General features: G+C 40.5%; 19 non-coding genes across 19 annotated transcripts; all 19 read left to right on the top strand.

Annotated features, from left to right (window-relative positions):
- The first annotated feature begins 605 nt into the window (after window positions 1–605).
- On the top strand, window positions 606–678 carry trnav-aac. Its single transcript has one exon. It is a non-coding gene; the product is annotated as a tRNA-Val (tRNA).
- A 1,094-nt stretch (window positions 679–1,772) lies between these two features.
- trnav-aac lies at window positions 1,773–1,845 on the top strand. The gene has a single exon. It is a non-coding gene; the product is annotated as a tRNA-Val (tRNA).
- Window positions 1,846–3,280: 1,435 nt separating this feature from the next.
- trnav-aac lies at window positions 3,281–3,353 on the top strand. Its single transcript has one exon. It is a non-coding gene; the product is annotated as a tRNA-Val (tRNA).
- A 1,094-nt stretch (window positions 3,354–4,447) lies between these two features.
- On the top strand, window positions 4,448–4,520 carry trnav-aac. Its single transcript has one exon. It is a non-coding gene; the product is annotated as a tRNA-Val (tRNA).
- Window positions 4,521–5,948: 1,428 nt separating this feature from the next.
- trnav-aac lies at window positions 5,949–6,021 on the top strand. The gene has a single exon. It is a non-coding gene; the product is annotated as a tRNA-Val (tRNA).
- Window positions 6,022–7,430: 1,409 nt separating this feature from the next.
- trnav-aac lies at window positions 7,431–7,503 on the top strand. The gene has a single exon. It is a non-coding gene; the product is annotated as a tRNA-Val (tRNA).
- Window positions 7,504–8,861: 1,358 nt separating this feature from the next.
- Window positions 8,862–8,934, top strand: trnav-aac. Its single transcript has one exon. It is a non-coding gene; the product is annotated as a tRNA-Val (tRNA).
- Window positions 8,935–9,063: 129 nt separating this feature from the next.
- On the top strand, window positions 9,064–9,136 carry trnav-cac. The gene has a single exon. It is a non-coding gene; the product is annotated as a tRNA-Val (tRNA).
- Window positions 9,137–10,369: 1,233 nt separating this feature from the next.
- Window positions 10,370–10,442, top strand: trnav-aac. The gene has a single exon. It is a non-coding gene; the product is annotated as a tRNA-Val (tRNA).
- Window positions 10,443–10,571: 129 nt separating this feature from the next.
- Window positions 10,572–10,644, top strand: trnav-cac. The gene has a single exon. It is a non-coding gene; the product is annotated as a tRNA-Val (tRNA).
- Window positions 10,645–11,877: 1,233 nt separating this feature from the next.
- Window positions 11,878–11,950, top strand: trnav-aac. Its single transcript has one exon. It is a non-coding gene; the product is annotated as a tRNA-Val (tRNA).
- Window positions 11,951–13,308: 1,358 nt separating this feature from the next.
- On the top strand, window positions 13,309–13,381 carry trnav-aac. The gene has a single exon. It is a non-coding gene; the product is annotated as a tRNA-Val (tRNA).
- Window positions 13,382–13,510: 129 nt separating this feature from the next.
- Window positions 13,511–13,583, top strand: trnav-cac. The gene has a single exon. It is a non-coding gene; the product is annotated as a tRNA-Val (tRNA).
- Window positions 13,584–14,816: 1,233 nt separating this feature from the next.
- On the top strand, window positions 14,817–14,889 carry trnav-aac. The gene has a single exon. It is a non-coding gene; the product is annotated as a tRNA-Val (tRNA).
- Window positions 14,890–15,018: 129 nt separating this feature from the next.
- Window positions 15,019–15,091, top strand: trnav-cac. Its single transcript has one exon. It is a non-coding gene; the product is annotated as a tRNA-Val (tRNA).
- A 1,233-nt stretch (window positions 15,092–16,324) lies between these two features.
- trnav-aac lies at window positions 16,325–16,397 on the top strand. Its single transcript has one exon. It is a non-coding gene; the product is annotated as a tRNA-Val (tRNA).
- A 1,409-nt stretch (window positions 16,398–17,806) lies between these two features.
- Window positions 17,807–17,879, top strand: trnav-aac. The gene has a single exon. It is a non-coding gene; the product is annotated as a tRNA-Val (tRNA).
- A 1,409-nt stretch (window positions 17,880–19,288) lies between these two features.
- On the top strand, window positions 19,289–19,363 carry trnav-aac. The gene has a single exon. It is a non-coding gene; the product is annotated as a tRNA-Val (tRNA).
- Window positions 19,364–20,721: 1,358 nt separating this feature from the next.
- Window positions 20,722–20,794, top strand: trnav-aac. Its single transcript has one exon. It is a non-coding gene; the product is annotated as a tRNA-Val (tRNA).
- The last annotated feature ends 1,451 nt before the right edge of the window (window positions 20,795–22,245 follow it).

Genomic DNA, 22,245 nt, shown 5'->3' with positions numbered 1-22,245 from the left:
GTGATTGTGTGATAGAGTTAGTTGGCTGGCTAGCAAAGGAAAAGAAGCTAGCCTGCATAGGTACAGTGCATTCGGAAAGTTTTCAGACCCCTTACTTTTTTCCACATTTTGTTACGTTACAGCCTTATACTAAAATGGATGAAATAAAATAAAATCTATCTACACACAATACCACATAATGACAAAGCGATAACATATAGTTTTTATTAATGAAAAAAATATTTTAAAAATACCTTATTTACGTACGTTTTCAGACCCTTTGCTATGAGGCTGGAAATTGAGCTCAGGTCCATCCTGTTTCCATTGATCATCCTTGAGATGTTTCTTCAACTTGATTGGAGTCCACCTGTGGTAAATTCAAATGATTGGTCATTTCTGCAGCATTGAAGGTACCCAAGAACACAGTGGCTTCCATCACTCTTAAATGGAAGAAGTTTTGAACCACCAAGCCTCTTCCAAGAGCCGCTGCACACAATAATTCCCGGCTTCTCAAGCCTTATTGTTTAATTAATTGACTAAGTAATTTCTGATTTCATTAGGTTCTGAGAGCGATAAATGTCCCACCCAGCCAAAGTCAGCCACACCCTTAGTATTCCACTCATTGGGTTTCTGTAGTGTAGTGGTTATCACATTCGCCTAACACGCGAAAGTTCCCCGGTTCGAGACCGGGCGGAAACACATTTTAACAAATTGGTCCTTCGCACTTCTCAGTATTTGCTATTCATACTTTAGTTTCAGTAGTACGTTGGTTATCACGTTCGCCTCACACGCGAAAGTCAGTCACACCCTTAGTTTTCCAATCATTCGGTTTCCGTAGTGTAGTGGTTATCACGTTCGCCTCACATGCGGAAGGTCCCCGGTTCGAAACCGGACGGAAACATTTTGTAATATTCAATATTTCCCAATGCCCAGAGGCTAGCATTTGGTTAGAAACAGTTGAGGTTTGTCTAAACCTTGCTGTCTACCTCTCCGACCTGTGGATCAATGTTGCCGTTTTTTTGGGGACCTCCACCATGCGATCTGTATGAATGTGACCAGACTGACAGCTTCTCTGAGCCAGGCAAATTCATTTATCAGGGTCATTGTAATGGATATATCCAAAGAAATGGCAATATAATCCAAGGTAAAACAAACAAAAATGTAGATCGTTTTCTGTCATTTCAGCTGCTTGATGTGATTGTGTGATAGAGTTAGTTGGCTGGCTAGCAAAGGAAAAGAAGCTAGCCTGCATAGGTACAGTGCATTCGGAAAGTTTTCAGACCCCTTACTTTTTTCCACATTTTGTTACGCCTCATACTAAAATGGATGAAATAAAATAAAATCTATCTACACACAATACCACATAATGACAAAGCGATAACATATAGTTTTTATTAATGAAAAAAATATTTTAAAAATACCTTATTTACATACATTTTCAGACCCTTTGCTATGAGGCTGGAAATTGAGCTCAGGTCCATCCTGTTTCCATTGATCATCCTTGAGATGTTTCTTCAACTTGATTGGAGTCCACCTGTGGTAAATTCAAATGATTGGTCATTTCTGCAGCATTGAAGGTACCCAAGAACACAGTGGCTTCCATCACTCTTAAATGGAAGAAGTTTTGAACCACCAAGCCTCTTCCAAGAGCCGCTGCACACAATAATTCCCGGCTTCTCAAGCCTTATTGTTTAATTAATTGACTAAGTAATTTCTGATTTCATTAGGTTCTGAGAGCGATAAATGTCCCACCCAGCCAAAGTCAGCCACACCCTTACTATTTCACTCATTGGGTTTCTGTAGTGTAGTGGTTATCACGTTCGCCTAACACGCGAAAGGTCCCCGGTTTGAGACCGGGCGGAAACACATTTTAACAAAGTGGTCCTTCGCAGTTCTCAGTATTTGCTATTCAGACTTTAGTTTCAGTAGTGTATTGGTTATCACGTTCGCCTCACACGCGAAAGTCAGTCACACCCTTAGTTTTCCAATCATTCGGTTTCCGTAGTGTAGTGGTTATCACGTTCGCCTCACACGTGAAAGGTCCCCGGTTCGAAACCGGGCGGAATCATTTTGTAATATTCAATATTTCCCAATGCCCAGAGGCTAGCATTTGGTTTGAAACAGTTGAGGTTTGTCTAAACCTTGCTGTCTACCTCTCCGACCTGTGGATCAATGTTGCCGTTTTTTTGGGGACCTCCACCATGCGATCTGTATGAATGTGACCAGACTGACAGCTTCTCTGAGCCAGGCAAATTCATTTATCAGGGTCATTGTAATGGATATATCCAAAGAAATGGCAATATAATCCAAGGTAAAACAAACAAAAATGTAGATCGTTTTCTGTCATTTCAGCTGCTTGATGTGATTGTGTGATAGATTTAGTTGGCTGGCTAGCAAAGGAAAAGAAGCTAGCCTGCATAGGTACAGTGCATTCGGAAAGTTTTCAGACCCCTTACTTTTTTCCACATTTTGTTACGTTACAGCCTTATACTAAAATGGATGAAATAAAATAAAATCTATCTACACACAATACCACATAATGACAAAGCGATAGCATATAGTTTTTATTAATGAAAAAAATATTTTAAAAATACCTTATTTACATACATTTTCAGACCCTTTGCTATGAGGCTGGAAATTGAGCTCAGGTCCATCCTGTGTCCATTGATCATCCTTGAGATGTTTCTTCAACTTGATTGGAGTCCACCTGTGGTAAATTCAAATGATTGGTCATTTCTGCAGCATTGAAGGTACCCAAGAACACAGTGGCTTCCATCACTCTTAAATAGAAGAAGTTTGGAACCACCAAGCCTCTTCCAAGTTCCGGCTGCACACGATAATTCCCGGCTTCTCATGTCTACCTCACATAATATCCCAAATTGAGTACCACAGAAAGAGCCATAATACCCATTAAATATTTTAAAAATACCTTATTTACGTACGTTTTCAGACCCTTTGCTATGAGGCTGGAAATTGAGCTCAGGTCCATCCTGTTTCCATTGATCATCCTTGAGATGTTTCTTCAACTTGATTGGAGTCCACCTGTGGTAAATTCAAATGATTGGTCATTTCTGCAGCATTGAAGGTACCCAAGAACACAGTGGCTTCCATCACTCTTAAATGGAAGAAGTTTTGAACCACCAAGCCTCTTCCAAGAGCCGCTGCACACAATAATTCCCGGCTTCTCAAGCCTTATTGTTTAATTAATTGACTAAGTAATTTCTGATTTCATTAGGTTCTGAGAGCGATAAATGTCCCACCCAGCCAAAGTCAGCCACACCCTTAGTATTCCACTCATTGGGTTTCTGTAGTGTAGTGGTTATCACGTTCGCCTAACACGCGAAAGGTCCCCGGTTAGAGACCGGGCGGAAACACATTTTAACAAATTGGTCCTTCGCACTTCTCAGTATTTGCTATTCAGACTTTAGTTTCAGTAGTATGTTGGATATCACGTTCGCCTCACACGCGAAAGTCAGTCACACCCTTAGTTTTCCAATCATTCGGTTTCCGTAGTGTAGTGGTTATCACGTTTGCCTCACACGTGAAAGGTCCCCGGTTCGAAACCGGGCGGAATCATTTTGTAATATTCAATATTTCCCAATGCCCAGAGGCTAGCATTTGGTTTGAAACAGTTGAGGTTTGTCTAAACCTTGCTGTCTACCTCTCCGACCTGTGGATCAATGTTGCCGTTTTTTTGGGGACCTCCACCATGCGATCTGTATGAATGTGACCAGACTGACAGCTTCTCTGAGCCAGGCAAATTCATTTATCAGGGTCATTGTAATGGATATATCCAAAGAAATGGCAATATAATCCAAGGTAAAACAAACAAAAATGTAGATCGTTTTCTGTCATTTCAGCTGCTTGATGTGATTGTGTGATAGATTTAGTTGGCTGGCTAGCAAAGGAAAAGAAGCTAGCCTGCATAGGTACAGTGCATTCGGAAAGTTTTCAGACCCCTTACTTTTTTCCACATTTTGTTACGCCTTATACTAAAATGGATGAAATAAAATAAAATCTATCTACACACAATACCACATAATGACAAAGCGATAACATATAGTTTTTATTAATGAAAAAAATATTTTAAAAATACCTTATTTACATACATTTTCAGACCCTTTGCTATGAGGCTGGAAATTGAGCTCAGGTCCATCCTGTTTCCATTGATCATCCTTGAGATGTTTCTTCAACTTGATTGGAGTCCACCTGTGGTAAATTCAAATGATTGGTGATTTCTGCAGCATTGAAGGTACCCAAGAACACAGTGGCTTCCATCACTCTTAAATGGAAGAAGTTTTGAACCACCAAGCCTCTTCCAAGAGCCGCTGCACACAATAATTCCCGGCTTCTCAAGCCTTATTGTTTAATTAATTGACTAAGTAATTTCTGATTTCATTAGGTTCTGAGAGCGATAAATGTCCCACCCAGCCAAAGTCAGCCACACCCTTAGTATTCCACTCATTGGGTTTCTGTAGTGTAGTGGTTATCACGTTCGCCTAACAAGCGAAAGTTCCCCGGTTCGAGACCGGGCGGAAACACATTTTAACAAATTGGTCCTTCGCACTTCTCAGTATTTGCTATTCAGACTTTAGTTTCAGTAGTAAATTGGTTATCACGTTCGCCTCACACGCGAAAGTCAGTCACACCCTTAGTTTTCCAATCATTCGGTTTCCGTAGTGTAGTGGTTATCACGTTCGCCTCACACGCGGAAGGTCCCCGGTTTGAAACCGGGCGGAAACATTTTTAATATTCAATATTTCCCAATGCCCAGAGGCTAGCATTTGGTTAGAAACAGTTGAGGTTTGTCTAAACCTTGCTGTCTACCTCTCCGACCTGTGGATCAATGTTGCCGTTTTTTTGGGGACCTCCACCATGCGATCTGTATGAATGTGACCAGACTGACAGCTTCTCTGAGCCAGGCAAATTCATTTATCAGGGTCATTGTAATGGATATATCCAAAGAAATGGCAATATAATCCAAGGTAAAACAAACAAAAATGTAGATCGTTTTCTGTCATTTCAGCTGCTTGATGTGATTGTGTGATAGAGTTAGTTGGCTGGCTAGCAAAGGAAAAGAAGCTAGCCTGCATAGGTACAGTGCATTCGGAAAGTTTTCAGACCCCTTACTTTTTTCCACATTTTGTTACGCCTCATACTAAAATGGATGAAATAAAATAAAATCTATCTACACACAATACCACATAATGACAAAGCGATAACATATAGTATTTATTAATGAAAAAAATATTTTAAAAATACCTTATTTACATACATTTTCAGACCCTTTGCTATGAGGCTGGAAATTGAGCTCAGGTCCATCCTGTTTCCATTGATCATCCTTGAGATGTTTCTTCAACTTGATTGGAGTCCACCTGTGGTAAATTCAAATGATTGGTCATTTCTGCAGCATTGAAGGTACCCAAGAACACAGTGGCTTCCATCACTCTTAAATAGAAGAAGTTTGGAACCACCAAGCCTCTTCCAAGTTCCGGCTGCACACGATAATTCCCGGCTTCTCATGTCTACCTCACATAATATCCCAAATTGAGTACCACAGAAAGAGCCATAATACCCATTAAATATTTTAAAAATACCTTATTTACGTACGTTTTCAGACCCTTTGCTATGTGGCTGGAAATTGAGCTCAGGTCCATCCTGTTTCCATTGATCATCCTTGAGATGTTTCTTCAACTTGATTGGAGTCCACCTGTGGTAAATTCAAATGATTGGTCATTTCTGCAGCATTGAAGGTACCCAAGAACACAGTGGCTTCCATCACTCTTAAATGGAAGAAGTTTTGAACCACCAAGCCTCTTCCAAGAGCCGCTGCACACAATGATTCCCGGCTTCTCAAGCCTTATTGTTTAATTAATTGACTAAGTAATTTCTGATTTCATTAGGTTCTGAGAGCGATAAATGTCCCACCCAGCCAAAGTCAGCCACACCCTTAGTACTCCACTCAATGGGTTTCCGTAGTGTAGTGGTTATCACGTTCGCCTAACACGCGAAAGGTCCCCGGTTCGAGACCGGGCGGAAACACATTTTAACAAATTGGTCCTTCGCACCTTCGCGTATTTGCTATTCAGGCTTTAGTTTCAGTAGTGTATTGATTATCACGTTCGCCTCACACGCGAAAGTCAGTCACACCCTTAGTTTTCCAATCATTCGGTTTCCGTAGTGTAGTGGTTATCCCAGGTTCGAAACCGGGCGGAAACATTTTGTAATATTCAATATTTCCCAATGCCCAGAGGCTAGCATTTGGTTTGAAACAGTTGAGGTTTGTCTAAACCTTGCTGTCTACCTCTCCGACCTGTGGATCAATGTTGCCGTTTTTTTGGGGACCTCCACCATGCGATCTGTATGAATGTGACCAGACTGACAGCTTCTCTGAGCCAGGCAAATTCATTTATCAGGGTCATTGTAATGGATATATCCAAAGAAATGGCAATATAATCCAAGGTAAAACAAACAAAAATGTAGATTGTTTTCTGTCATTTCAGCTGCTTGATGTGATTGTGTGATAGATTTAGTTGGCTGGCTAGCAAAGGAAAAGAAGCTAGTCTGCAAAGGTACAGTGCATTCGGAAAGTTTTCAGACTCCTTACTTTTTTCCACATTTTGTTACGTTACAGCCTTATACTAAAATTGATTAAATAAAATAAAATCTATCTACACACAATCCCACATAATGACAAAGCGATAACATATAGTTTTTATTAATGAAAAAATATTTTAAAAATACCTTATTTACATACATTTTCAGACCCTTTGCTATGAGGTTGGAAAATGAGCTCAGGTCCATCCTGTTTCCATTGATCATCCTTGAGATGTTTCTTCAACTTGATTGGAGTCCACCTGTGGTAAATTCAAATGATTGGTCATTTCTGCAGCATTGAAGGTACCCAAGAACAGAGTGGCTTCCATCACTCTTAAATAGAAGAAGTTTGGAACCACCAAGCCTCTTCCAAGTTCCGGCGGCACACGATAATTCCAGGCTTCTCATGTCTACCACACATAATATTCCAAATTTAGTACCACAGAAAGAGCCATAATACCCATTAAATATTTTAAAAATACCTTATTTACGTACGTTTTCAGACCCTTTGCTATGAGGCTGGAAATTGAGCTCAGGTCCATCCTGTTTCCATTGATCATCCTTGAGATGTTTCTTCAACTTGATTGGAGTCCACCTGTGGTAAATTCAAATGATTGGTCATTTCTGCAGCATTGAAGGTACCCAAGAACACAGTGGCTTCCATCACTCTTAAATGGAAGAAGTTTTGAACCACCAAGCCTCTTCCAAGAGCCGCTGCACACAATAATTCCCGGCTTCTCAAGCCTTATTGTTTAATTAATTGACTAAGTAATTTCTGATATCATTAGGTTCTGAGAGCGATAAATGTCCCACCCAGCCAAAGTCAGCCACACCCTTAGTATTCAACTCATTGGGTTTCCGTAGTGTAGTGGTTATCACGTTTGCCTAACACGCGAAAGGTCCCCGGTTCGAGACTGGGCGGAAACACATTTTTACAAATTGGTCCTTCGCACTTCTCAGTATTTGCTATTCAGACTTTAGTTTCAGTAGTGTAGTGGTTATCACGTTTGCCTCACACGCGAAAGGTCCCCGGTTCGAAACCGGGCGGAAACATTTGGTAATATTCAGTATTTCCCAATGCCCAGAGGCTAGCATTTGGTTTGAAACAGTTGAGGTTTGTCTAAACCTTGCTGTCTACCTCTCCGACCTGTGGATCAATGTTGCCGTTTTTTGGGGGACCTCCACCATGCGATCTGTATGAATGTGACCAGACTGACAGCTTCTCTGAGCCAGGCAAATTCGTTTATCAGGGTCATTGTAATGGATATATCCAAAGAAATGGCAATATAATCCAAGGTAAAACAAACAAAAATGTAGATTGTTTTCTGTCATTTCAGCTGCTTGATGTGATTGTGTGATAGATTTAGTTGGCTGGCTAGCAAAGGAAAAGAAGCTAGCCTGCATAGGTACAGTGCATTCGGAAAGTTTTCAGACCCCTTACTTTTTTCCACATTTTGTTACGTTACAGCCTTATACTAAAATGGATAAAATAAAATAACATCTATCTACACACAATCCCACATAATGACAAAGCGATAACATATAGTTTTTATTAATGAAAAAATATTTTAAAAATACCTTATTTACATACATTTTCAGACCCTTTGCTATGAGGTTGGAAATTGAGCTCAGGTCCATCCTGTTTCCATTGATCATCCTTGAGATGTTTCTTCAACTTGATTGGAGTCCACCTGTGGTAAATTCAAATGATTGGTCATTTCTGCAGCATTGAAGGTACCCAAGAACAGAGTGGCTTCCATCACTCTTAAATAGAAGAAGTTTGGAACCACCAAGCCTCTTCCAAGTTCCGGCTGCACACGATAATTCCCGGCTTCTCATGTCTACCTCACATAATATCCCAAATTGAGTACCACAGAAAGAGCCATAATACCCATTAAATATTTTAAAAATACCTTATTTACGTACGTTTTCAGACCCTTTGCTATGAGGCTGGAAATTGAGCTCAGGTCCATCCTGTTTCCATTGATCATCCTTGAGATGTTTCTTCAACTTGATTGGAGTCCACCTGTGGTAAATTCAAATGATTGGTCATTTCTGCAGCAATGAAGGTACCCAAGAACACAGTGGCTTCCATCACTCTTAAATGGAAGAAGTTTTGAACCACCAAGCCTCTTCCAAGAGCCGCTGCACACAATAATTCCCGGCTTCTCAAGCCTTACTGTTTAATTAATTGACTAAGCAATTTCTGATTTCATTAGGTTCTGAGAGCGATAAATGTCCCACCCAGCCAAAGTCAGCCACACCCTTAGTACTCCACTCATTGGGTTTCCGTAGTGTAGTGGTTATCACGTTCGCCTAACACGCGAAAGATCCCCGGTTCGAGACCGGGCGGAAACACATTTTAACAAATTGGTCCTTCGCACTTCTCAGTATTTGCTATTCAGACTTTAGTTTCAGTAGTGTATTGGTTATCACGTTCGCCTCACACGCGAAAGTCAGTCACACCCTTAGTTTTCCAAAAGTTCGGTTTCCGTAGTGTAGTGGTTATCACGTTTGCCTCACACGCGAAAGGTCCCCGGTTCGAATCCGGGCGGAAACATTTTGTAATATTCAATATTTCCCAATGCCAAAAGGCTAGCATTTGGTTTGAAACTGTTGAGGTTTGTCTAAACCTTGCTGTCTACCTCTCCGACCTGTGGATCAATGTTGCCGTTTTTTTGGGGACCTCCACCATGTGATCTGTATGAATGTGACCAGACTGACAGCTTCTCTGAGCCAGGCAAATTCATTTATCAGGGTCATTGTAATGGATATATCCAAAGAAATGGCAATATAATCCAAGGTAAAACAAACAAAAATGTAGATCGTTTTCTGTCATTTCAGCTGCTTGATGTGATTGTGTGATAGATTTAGTTGGCTGGCTAGCAAAGGAAAAGAAGCTAGCCTGCATAGGTACAGTGCATTCAGAAAGTTTTCAGACCCCTTACTTTTTTCCACATTTTGTTACGTTACAGCCTTATACTAAAATGGATGAAATAAAATAAAATCTATCCACACACAATACCACATAATGACAAAGCGATAGCATATAGTTTTTATTAATGAAAAAAATATTTTAAAAATACCTTATTTACATACATTTTCAGACCCTTTGCTATGAGGCTGGAAATTGAGCTCAGGTCCATCCTGTTTCCATTGATCATCCTTGAGATGTTTCTTCAACTTGATTGGAGTCCACCTGTGGTAAATTCAAATGATTGGTCATTTCTGCAGCATTGAAGGTACCCAAGAACACAGTGGCTTCCATCACTCTTAAATAGAAGAAGTTTGGAACCACCAAGCCTCTTCCAAGTTCCGGCTGCACACGATAATTCCCGGCTTCTCATGTCTACCTCACATAATATCCCAAATTGAGTTCCACAGAAAGAGCCATAATACCCATTAAATATTTTAAAAATACCTTATTTACGTACGTTTTCAGACCCTTTGCTATGAGGCTGGAAATTGAGCTCAGGTCCATCCTGTTTCCATTGATCATCCTTGAGATGTTTCTTCAACTTGATTGGAGTCCACCTGTGGTAAATTCAAATGATTGGTCATTTCTGCAGCATTGAAGGTACCCAAGAACACAGTGGCTTCCATCACTCTTAAATGGAATAAGTTTTGAACCACCAAGCCTCTTCCAAGAGCCGCTGCACACAATAATTCCCGGCTTCTCAAGCCTTATTGTTTAATTAATTGACTAAGTAATTTCTGATTTCATTAGGTTCTGAGAGCGATAAATGTCCCACCCAGCCAAAGTCAGCCACACCCTTAGTACTCCACTCAATGGGTTTCCGTAGTGTAGTGGTTATCACGTTCGCCTAACACGCGAAAGGTCCCCGGTTCGAGACCGGGCGGAAACACATTTTAACAAATTGGTCATTCGCACTTCTCAGTATTTGCTATTCAGACTTTAGTTTCAGTAGTGTATTGGTTATCACGTTCGCCTCACACGCGAAAGTCAGTCACACCCTTAGTTTTCCAATCATTCGGTTTCCGTAGTGTAGTGGTTATCACGTTCGCCTCACACGCGAAAGGTCCCAGGTTCGAAACCGGGCGGAAACATTTTGTAATATTCAATATTTCCCAATCCCCAGAGGCTAGCATTTGGTTTGAAACAGTTGAGGTTTGTCTAAACCTTGCTGTCTGCCTCTCCGACCTGTGGATCAATGTTGTCGTTTTTTTGGGGACCTCCACCATGCGATCTGTATGAATGTGACCAGACTGACAGCTTCTCTGAGCCAGGCAAATTCATTTATCAGGGTCATTGTAATGGATATATCCAAAGAAATGGCAATATAATCCAAGGTAAAACAAACAAAAATGTAGATCGTTTTCTGTCATTTCAGCTGCTTGATGTGATTGTGTGATAGATTTAGTTGGCTGGCTAGCAAAGGAAAAGAAGCTAGCCTGCATAGGTACAGTGCATTCGGAAAGTTTTCAGACCCCTTACTTTTTTCCACATTTTGTTACGTTACAGCCTTATACTAAAATGGATGAAATAAAATAAAATCTATCTACACACAATACCACATAATGACAAAGCGATAACATATAGTTTTTATTAATGAAAAAAATATTTTAAAAATACCTTATTTACATACATTTTCAGACCCTTTGCTATGAGGCTGGAAATTGAGCTCAGGTCCATCCTGTTTCCATTGATCATCCTTGAGATGTTTCTTCAACTTGATTGGAGTCCACCTGTGGTAAATTCAAATGATTGGTCATTTCTGCAGCATTGAAGGTACCCAAGAACAGAGTGGCTTCCATCACTCTTAAATAGAAGAAGTTTGGAACCACCAAGCCTCTTCCAAGTTCCGGCGGCACACGATAATTCCAGGCTTCTCATGTCTACCACACATAATATTCCAAATTTAGTACCACAGAAAGAGCCATAATACCCATTAAATATTTTAAAAATACCTTATTTACGTACGTTTTCAGACCCTTTGCTATGAGGCTGGAAATTGAGCTCAGGTCCATCCTGTTTCCATTGATCATCCTTGAGATGTTTCTTCAACTTGATTGGAGTCCACCTGTGGTAAATTCAAATGATTGGTCATTTCTGCAGCATTGAAGGTACCCAAGAACACAGTGGCTTCCATCACTCTTAAATGGAAGAAGTTTTGAACCACCAAGCCTCTTCCAAGAGCCGCTGCACACAATAATTCCCGGCTTCTCAAGCCTTATTGTTTAATTAATTGACTAAGTAATTTCTGATATCATTAGGTTCTGAGAGCGATAAATGTCCCACCCAGCCAAAGTCAGCCACACCCTTAGTATTCAACTCATTGGGTTTCCGTAGTGTAGTGGTTATCACGTTTGCCTAACACGCGAAAGGTCCCCGGTTCGAGACTGGGCGGAAACACATTTTTACAAATTGGTCCTTCGCACTTCTCAGTATTTGCTATTCAGACTTTAGTTTCAGTAGTGTAGTGGTTATCACGTTTGCCTCACACGCGAAAGGTCCCCGGTTCGAAACCGGGCGGAAACATTTGGTAATATTCAGTATTTCCCAATGCCCAGAGGCTAGCATTTGGTTTGAAACAGTTGAGGTTTGTCTAAACCTTGCTGTCTACCTCTCCGACCTGTGGATCAATGTTGCCGTTTTTTGGGGGACCTCCACCATGCGATCTGTATGAATGTGACCAGACTGACAGCTTCTCTGAGCCAGGCAAATTCGTTTATCAGGGTCATTGTAATGGATATATCCAAAGAAATGGCAATATAATCCAAGGTAAAACAAACAAAAATGTAGATTGTTTTCTGTCATTTCAGCTGCTTGATGTGATTGTGTGATAGATTTAGTTGGCTGGCTAGCAAAGGAAAAGAAGCTAGCCTGCATAGGTACAGTGCATTCGGAAAGTTTTCAGACCCCTTACTTTTTTCCACATTTTGTTACGTTACAGCCTTATACTAAAATGGATAAAATAAAATAACATCTATCTACACACAATCCCACATAATGACAAAGCGATAACATATAGTTTTTATTAATGAAAAAATATTTTAAAAATACCTTATTTACATACATTTTCAGACCCTTTGCTATGAGGTTGGAAATTGAGCTCAGGTCCATCCTGTTTCCATTGATCATCCTTGAGATGTTTCTTCAACTTGATTGGAGTCCACCTGTGGTAAATTCAAATGATTGGTCATTTCTGCAGCATTGAAGGTACCCAAGAACAGAGTGGCTTCCATCACTCTTAAATAGAAGAAGTTTGGAACCACCAAGCCTCTTCCAAGTTCCGGCTGCACACGATAATTCCCGGCTTCTCATGTCTACCTCACATAATATCCCAAATTGAGTACCACAGAAAGAGCCATAATACCCATTAAATATTTTAAAAATACCTTATTTACGTACGTTTTCAGACCCTTTGCTATGAGGCTGGAAATTGAGCTCAGGTCCATCCTGTTTCCATTGATCATCCTTGAGATGTTTCTTCAACTTGATTGGAGTCCACCTGTGGTAAATTCAAATGATTGGTCATTTCTGCAGCAATGAAGGTACCCAAGAACACAGTGGCTTCCATCACTCTTAAATGGAAGAAGTTTTGAACCACCAAGCCTCTTCCAAGAGCCGCTGCACACAATAATTCCCGGCTTCTCAAGCCTTACTGTTTAATTAATTGACTAAGCAATTTCTGATTTCATTAGGTTCTGAGAGCGATAAATGTCCCACCCAGCCAAAGTCAGCCACACCCTTAGTACTCCACTCATTGGGTTTCCGTAGTGTAGTGGTTATCACGTTCGCCTAACACGCGAAAGATCCCCGGTTCGAGACCGGGCGGAAACACATTTTAACAAATTGGTCCTTCGCACTTCTCAGTATTTGCTATTCAGACTTTAGTTTCAGTAGTGTATTGGTTATCACGTTCGCCTCACACGCGAAAGTCAGTCACACCCTTAGTTTTCCAAAAGTTCGGTTTCCGTAGTGTAGTGGTTATCACGTTTGCCTCACACGCGAAAGGTCCCCGGTTCGAATCCGGGCGGAAACATTTTGTAATATTCAATATTTCCCAATGCCAAAAGGCTAGCATTTGGTTTGAAACTGTTGAGGTTTGTCTAAACCTTGCTGTCTACCTCTCCGACCTGTGGATCAATGTTGCCGTTTTTTTGGGGACCTCCACCATGTGATCTGTATGAATGTGACCAGACTGACAGCTTCTCTGAGCCAGGCAAATTCATTTATCAGGGTCATTGTAATGGATATATCCAAAGAAATGGCAATATAATCCAAGGTAAAACAAACAAAAATGTAGATCGTTTTCTGTCATTTCAGCTGCTTGATGTGATTGTGTGATAGATTTAGTTGGCTGGCTAGCAAAGGAAAAGAAGCTAGCCTGCATAGGTACAGTGCATTCAGAAAGTTTTCAGACCCCTTACTTTTTTCCACATTTTGTTACGTTACAGCCTTATACTAAAATGGATGAAATAAAATAAAATCTATCCACACACAATACCACATAATGACAAAGCGATAGCATATAGTTTTTATTAATGAAAAAAATATTTTAAAAATACCTTATTTACATACATTTTCAGACCCTTTGCTATGAGGCTGGAAATTGAGCTCAGGTCCATCCTGTTTCCATTGATCATCCTTGAGATGTTTCTTCAACTTGATTGGAGTCCACCTGTGGTAAATTCAAATGATTGGTCATTTCTGCAGCATTGAAGGTACCCAAGAACACAGTGGCTTCCATCACTCTTAAATAGAAGAAGTTTGGAACCACCAAGCCTCTTCCAAGTTCCGGCTGCACACGATAATTCCCGGCTTCTCATGTCTACCTCACATAATATCCCAAATTGAGTTCCACAGAAAGAGCCATAATACCCATTAAATATTTTAAAAATACCTTATTTACGTACGTTTTCAGACCCTTTGCTATGAGGCTGGAAATTGAGCTCAGGTCCATCCTGTTTCCATTGATCATCCTTGAGATGTTTCTTCAACTTGATTGGAGTCCACCTGTGGTAAATTCAAATGATTGGTCATTTCTGCAGCATTGAAGGTACCCAAGAACACAGTGGCTTCCATCACTCTTAAATGGAATAAGTTTTGAACCACCAAGCCTCTTCCAAGAGCCGCTGCACACAATAATTCCCGGCTTCTCAAGCCTTATTGTTTAATTAATTGACTAAGTAATTTCTGATTTCATTAGGTTCTGAGAGCGATAAATGTCCCACCCAGCCAAAGTCAGCCACACCCTTAGTACTCCACTCAATGGGTTTCCGTAGTGTAGTGGTTATCACGTTCGCCTAACACGCGAAAGGTCCCCGGTTCGAGACCGGGCGGAAACACATTTTAACAAATTGGTCATTCGCACTTCTCAGTATTTGCTATTCAGACTTTAGTTTCAGTAGTGTATTGGTTATCACGTTCGCCTCACACGCGAAAGTCAGTCACACCCTTAGTTTTCCAATCATTCGGTTTCCGTAGTGTAGTGGTTATCACGTTCGCCTCACACGCGAAAGGTCCCAGGTTCGAAACCGGGCGGAAACATTTTGTAATATTCAATATTTCCCAATCCCCAGAGGCTAGCATTTGGTTTGAAACAGTTGAGGTTTGTCTAAACCTTGCTGTCTGCCTCTCCGACCTGTGGATCAATGTTGTCGTTTTTTTGGGGACCTCCACCATGCGATCTGTATGAATGTGACCAGACTGACAGCTTCTCTGAGCCAGGCAAATTCATTTATCAGGGTCATTGTAATGGATATATCCAAAGAAATGGCAATATAATCCAAGGTAAAACAAACAAAAATGTAGATCGTTTTCTGTCATTTCAGCTGCTTGATGTGATTGTGTGATAGATTTAGTTGGCTGGCTAGCAAAGGAAAAGAAGCTAGCCTGCATAGGTACAGTGCATTCGGAAAGTTTTCAGACCCCTTACTTTTTTCCACATTTTGTTACGTTACAGCCTTATACTAAAATGGATGAAATAAAATAAAATCTATCTACACACAATACCACATAATGACAAAGCGATAACATATAGTTTTTATTAATGAAAAAAATATTTTAAAAATACCTTATTTACATACATTTTCAGACCCTTTGCTATGAGGCTGGAAATTGAGCTCAGGTCCATCCTGTTTCCATTGATCATCCTTGAGATGTTTCTTCAACTTGATTGGAGTCCACCTGTGGTAAATTCAAATGATTGGTCATTTCTGCAGCATTGAAGGTACCCAAGAACACAGTGGCTTCCATCACTCTTAAATAGAAGAAGTTTGGAACCACCAAGCCTCTTCCAAGTTCCGGCTGCACACGATAATTCCCGGCTTCTCATGTCTACCTCACATAATATCCCAAATTGAGTACCACAGAAAGAGCCATAATACCCATTAAATATTTTAAAAATACCTTATTTACGTACGTTTTCAGACCCTTTGCTATGTGGCTGGAAATTGAGCTCAGGTCCATCCTGTTTCCATTGATCATCCTTGAGATGTTTCTTCAACTTGATTGGAGTCCACCTGTGGTAAATTCAAATGATTGGTCATTTCTGCAGCATTGAAGGTACCCAAGAACACAGTGGCTTCCATCACTCTTAAATGGAAGAAGTTTTGAACCACCAAGCCTCTTCCAAGAGCCGCTGCACACAATGATTCCCGGCTTCTCAAGCCTTATTGTTTAATTAATTGACTAAGTAATTTCTGATTTCATTAGGTTCTGAGAGCGATAAATGTCCCACCCAGCCAAAGTCAGCCACACCCTTAGTAGTCCACTCAATGGGTTTCCGTAGTGTAGTGGTTATCACGTTCGCCTAACACGCGAAAGGTCCCCGGTTCGAGACCGGGCGGAAACACATTTTAACAAATTGGTCCTTCGCACCTTCGCGTATTTGCTATTCAGGCTTTAGTTTCAGTAGTGTATTGATTATCACGTTCGCCTCACACGCGAAAGTCAGTCACACCCTTAGTTTTCCAATCATTCGGTTTCCGTAGTGTAGTGGTTATCCCAGGTTCGAAACCGGGCGGAAACATTTTGTAATATTCAATATTTCCCAATGCCCAGAGGCTAGCATTTGGTTTGAAACAGTTGAGGTTTGTCTAAACCTTGCTGTCTACCTCTCCGACCTGTGGATCAATGTTGCCGTTTTTTTGGGGACCTCCACCATGCGATCTGTATGAATGTGACCAGACTGACAGCTTCTCTGAGCCAGGCAAATTCATTTATCAGGGTCATTGTAATGGATATATCCAAAGAAATGGCAATATAATCCAAGGTAAAACAAACAAAAATGTAGATTGTTTTCTGTCATTTCAGCTGCTTGATGTGATTGTGTGATAGATTTAGTTGGCTGGCTAGCAAAGGAAAAGAAGCTAGTCTGCAAAGGTACAGTGCATTCGGAAAGTTTTCAGACCCCTTACTTTTTTCCACATTTTGTTACGTTACAGCCTTATACTAAAATTGATTAAATAAAATAAAATCTATCTACACACAATCCCACATAATGACAAAGCGATAACATATAGTTTTTATTAATGAAAAAATATTTTAAAAATACCTTATTTACATACATTTTCAGACCCTTTGCTATGAGGTTGGAAAATGAGCTCAGGTCCATCCTGTTTCCATTGATCATCCTTGAGATGTTTCTTCAACTTGATTGGAGTCCACCTGTGGTAAATTCAAATGATTGGTCATTTCTGCAGCATTGAAGGTACCCAAGAACAGAGTGGCTTCCATCACTCTTAAATAGAAGAAGTTTGGAACCACCAAGCCTCTTCCAAGTTCCGGCGGCACACGATAATTCCAGGCTTCTCATGTCTACCACACATAATATTCCAAATTTAGTACCACAGAAAGAGCCATAATACCCATTAAATATTTTAAAAATACCTTATTTACGTACGTTTTCAGACCCTTTGCTATGAGGCTGGAAATTGAGCTCAGGTCCATCCTGTTTCCATTGATCATCCTTGAGATGTTTCTTCAACTTGATTGGAGTCCACCTGTGGTAAATTCAAATGATTAGTCATTTCTGCAGCATTGAAGGCACCCAAGAACACAGTGGCTTCCATCACTCTTAAATGGAAGAAGTTTTGAACCACCAAGCCTCTTCCAAGAGCCGCTGCACACAATGATTCCCGGCTTCTCAAGCCTTATTGTTTAATTAATTGACTAAGTAATTTCTGATTTCATTAGGTTCTGAGAGCGATAAATGTCCCACCCAGCCAAAGTCAGCCACACCCTTAGTACTCCACTCAATGGGTTTCCGTAGTGTAGTGGTTATCACGTTCGCCTAACACGCGAAAGGTCCCCGGTTCGAGACCGGGCGGAAACACATTTTAACAAATTGGTCCTTCGCACCTTCGCGTATTTGCTATTCAGGCTTTAGTTTCAGTAGTGTATTGATTATCACGTTCGCCTCACACGCGAAAGTCAGTCACACCCTTAGTTTTCCAATCATTCGGTTTCCGTAGTGTAGTGGTTATCCCAGGTTCGAAACCGGGCGGAAACATTTTGTAATATTCAATATTTCCCAATGCCCAGAGGCTAGCATTTGGTTTGAAACAGTTGAGGTTTGTCTAAACCTTGCTGTCTACCTCTCCGACCTGTGGATCAATGTTGCCGTTTTTTTGGGGACCTCCACCATGCGATCTGTATGAATGTGACCAGACTGACAGCTTCTCTGAGCCAGGCAAATTCATTTATCAGGGTCATTGTAATGGATATATCCAAAGAAATGGCAATATAATCCAAGGTAAAACAAACAAAAATGTAGATTGTTTTCTGTCATTTCAGCTGCTTGATGTGATTGTGTGATAGATTTAGTTGGCTGGCTAGCAAAGGAAAAGAAGCTAGTCTGCAAAGGTACAGTGCATTCGGAAAGTTTTCAGACCCCTTACTTTTTTCCACATTTTGTTACGTTACAGCCTTATACTAAAATTGATTAAATAAAATAAAATCTATCTACACACAATCCCACATAATGACAAAGCGATAACATATAGTTTTTATTAATGAAAAAATATTTTAAAAATACCTTATTTACATACATTTTCAGACCCTTTGCTATGAGGTTGGAAAATGAGCTCAGGTCCATCCTGTTTCCATTGATCATCCTTGAGATGTTTCTTCAACTTGATTGGAGTCCACCTGTGGTAAATTCAAATGATTGGTCATTTCTGCAGCATTGAAGGTACCCAAGAACACAGTGGCTTCCATCACTCTTAAATAGAAGAAGTTTGGAACCACCAAGCCTCTTCCAAGTTCCGGCGGCACACGATAATTCCAGGCTTCTCATGTCTACCACACATAATATTCCAAATTTAGTACCACAGAAAGAGCCATAATACCCATTAAATATTTTAAAAATACCTTATTTACGTACGTTTTCAGACCCTTTGCTATGAGGCTGGAAATTGAGCTCAGGTCCATCCTGTTTCCATTGATCATCCTTGAGATGTTTCTTCAACTTGATTGGAGTCCACCTGTGGTAAATTCAAATGATTGGTCATTTCTGCAGCATTGAAGGTACCCAAGAACACAGTGGCTTCCATCACTCTTAAATGGAAGAAGTTTTGAACCACCAAGCCTCTTCCAAGAGCCGCTGCACACAATAATTCCCGGCTTCTCAAGCCTTATTGTTTAATTAATTGACTAAGTAATTTCTGATATCATTAGGTTCTGAGAGCGATAAATGTCCCACCCAGCCAAAGTCAGCCACACCCTTAGTATTCAACTCATTGGGTTTCCGTAGTGTAGTGGTTATCACGTTCGCCTAACACGCGAAAGGTCCCCGGTTCGAGACCGGGCGGAAAAACATTTTTACAAATTGGTCCTTCGCACTTCTCAGTATTTGCTATTCAGACTTTAGTTTCAGTAGTGTAGTGGTTGTCACGTTCGCTTCGCACGCGAAAGGTCCCCTGTTCGAAACCGGGCGGAAACATTTTGTAATATTCAATATTTCCCAATGCCCAGAGGCTAGCATTTGGTTTGAAACAGTTGAGGTTTGTCTAAACCTTGCTGTCTACCTCTCCGACCTGTGGATCAATGTTGCCGTTTTTTTTGGGGACCTCCACCATGCGATCTGTATGAATGTGACCAGACTGACAGCTTCTCTGAGCAAGGCAAATTCATTTATCAGGGTCATTGTAATGGATATATCCAAAGAAATGGCAATATAATCCAAGGTAAAACAAACAAAAATGTAGATTGTTTTCTGTCATTTCAGCTGCTTGATGTGATTGTGTGATAGATTTAGTTGGCTGGCTAGCAAAGGAAAAGAAGCTAGCCTGCATAGGTACAGTGCATTCGGAAAGTTTTCAGACCCCTTACTTTTTTCCACATTTTGTTACGTTACAGCCTTATACTAAAATGGATGAAATAAAATAAAATCTATCTACACACAATACCACATAATGACAAAGCGATAACATATAGTTTTTATTAATGAAAAAAATATTTTAAAAATACCTTATTTACATACATTTTCAGACCCTTTGCTATGAGGCTGGAAATTGAGCTCAGGTCCATCCTGTTTCCATTGATCATCCTTGAGATGTTTCTTCAACTTGATTGGGGTCCACCTGTGGTAAATTCAAATGATTGGTCATTTCTGCAGCATTGAAGGTACCCAAGAACACAGTGGCTTCCATCACTCTTAAATAGAAGAAGTTTGGAACCACCAAGCCTCTTCCAAGTTCCGGCTGCACACGATAATTCCCGGCTTCTCATGTCTACCTCACATAATATCCCAAATTGAGTACCACAGAAAGAGCCATAATACCCATTAAATATTTTAAAAATACCTTATTTACGTACGTTTTCAGACCCTTTGCTATGAGGCTGGAAATTGAGCTCAGGTCCATCCTGTTTCCATTGATCATCCTTGAGATGTTTCTTCAACTTGATTGGAGTCCACCTGTGGTAAATTCAAATGATTGGTCATTTCTGCAGCATTGAAGGTACCCAAGAACACAGTGGCTTCCATCACTCTTAAATGGAAGAAGTTTTGAACCACCAAGCCTCTTCCAAGAGCCGCTGCACACAATAATTCCCGGCTTCTCAAGCCTTATTGTTTAATTAATTGACTAAGTAATTTCTGATATCATTAGGTTCTGAGAGCGATAAATGTCCCACCCAGCCAAAGTCAGCCACACCCTTAGTACTCCACTCAATGGGTTTCCGTAGTGTAGTGGTTATCACGTTCGCCTAACACGCGAAAGGTCCCCGGTTCGAGACCGGGCGGAAACACATTTTAACAAATTGGTCCTTCGCACTTCTCAGTATTTGCTATTCAGGCTTTAGTTTCAGTAGTGTATTGATTATCACGTTCGCCTCACACGCGAAAGTCAGTCACACCCTTAGTTTTCCAATCATTCGGTTTCCGTAGTGTAGTGGTTATCCCAGGTTCGAAACCGGGCGGAAACATTTTGTAATATTCAATATTTCCCAATGCCCAGAGGCTAGCATTTGGTTTGAAACAGTTGAGGTTTGTCTAAACCTTGCTGTCTACCTCTCCGACCTGTGGATCAATGTTGCCGTTTTTTTGGGGACCTCCACCATGCGATCTGTATGAATGTGACCAGACTGACAGCTTCTCTGAGCCAGGCAAATTCATTTATCAGGGTCATTGTAATGGATATATCCAAAGAAATGGCAATATAATCCAAGGTAAAACAAACAAAAATGTAGATTGTTTTCTGTCATTTCAGCTGCTTGATGTGATTGTGTGATAGATTTAGTTGGCTGGCTAGCAAAGGAAAAGAAGCTAGCCTGCAAAGGTACAGTGCATTCGGAAAGTTTTCAGACCCCTTACTTTTTTCCACATTTTGTTACGTTACAGCCTTATACTAAAATTGATTAAATAAAATAAAATCTATCTACACACAATCCCACATAATGACAAAGCGATAACATATAGTTTTTATTAATGAAAAAATATTTTAAAAATACCTTATTTACATACATTTTCAGACCCTTTGCTATGAGGTTGGAAATTGAGCTCAGGTCCATCCTGTTTCCATTGATCATCCTTGAGATGTTTCTTCAACTTGATTGGAGTCCACCTGTGGTAAATTCAAATGATTGGTCATTTCTGCAGCATTGAAGGTACCCAAGAACAGAGTGGCTTCCATCACTCTTAAATAGAAGAAGTTTGGAACCACCAAGCCTCTTCCAAGTTCCGGCGGCACACGATAATTCCAGGCTTCTCATGTCTACCACACATAATATTCCAAATTTAGTACCACAGAAAGAGCCATAATACCCATTAAATATTTTAAAAATACCTTATTTACGTACGTTTTCAGACCCTTTGCTATGAGGCTGGAAATTGAGCTCAGGTCCATCCTGTTTCCATTGATCATCCTTGAGATGTTTCTTCAACTTGATTGGAGTCCACCTGTGGTAAATTCAAATGATTGGTCATTTCTGCAGCATTGAAGGTACCCAAGAACACAGTGGCTTCCATCACTCTTAAATGGAAGAAGTTTTGAACCACCAAGCCTCTTCCAAGAGCCGCTGCACACAATAATTCCCGGCTTCTCAAGCCTTATTGTTTAATTAATTGACTAAGTAATTTCTGATATCATTAGGTTCTGAGAGCGATAAATGTCCCACCCAGCCAAAGTCAGTCACACCCTTAGTTTTCCAATCATTCGGTTTCCGTAGTGTAGTGGTTATCACGTTCGCCTCACACGCGA

Source organism: Oncorhynchus mykiss, unplaced genomic scaffold, assembly GCF_013265735.2.
Source record: "Oncorhynchus mykiss isolate Arlee unplaced genomic scaffold, USDA_OmykA_1.1 un_scaffold_364, whole genome shotgun sequence".
Lineage (NCBI taxonomy): Eukaryota > Metazoa > Chordata > Actinopteri > Salmoniformes > Salmonidae > Oncorhynchus > Oncorhynchus mykiss.
This window is presented reverse-complemented; position numbering and strand designations above follow the sequence as displayed.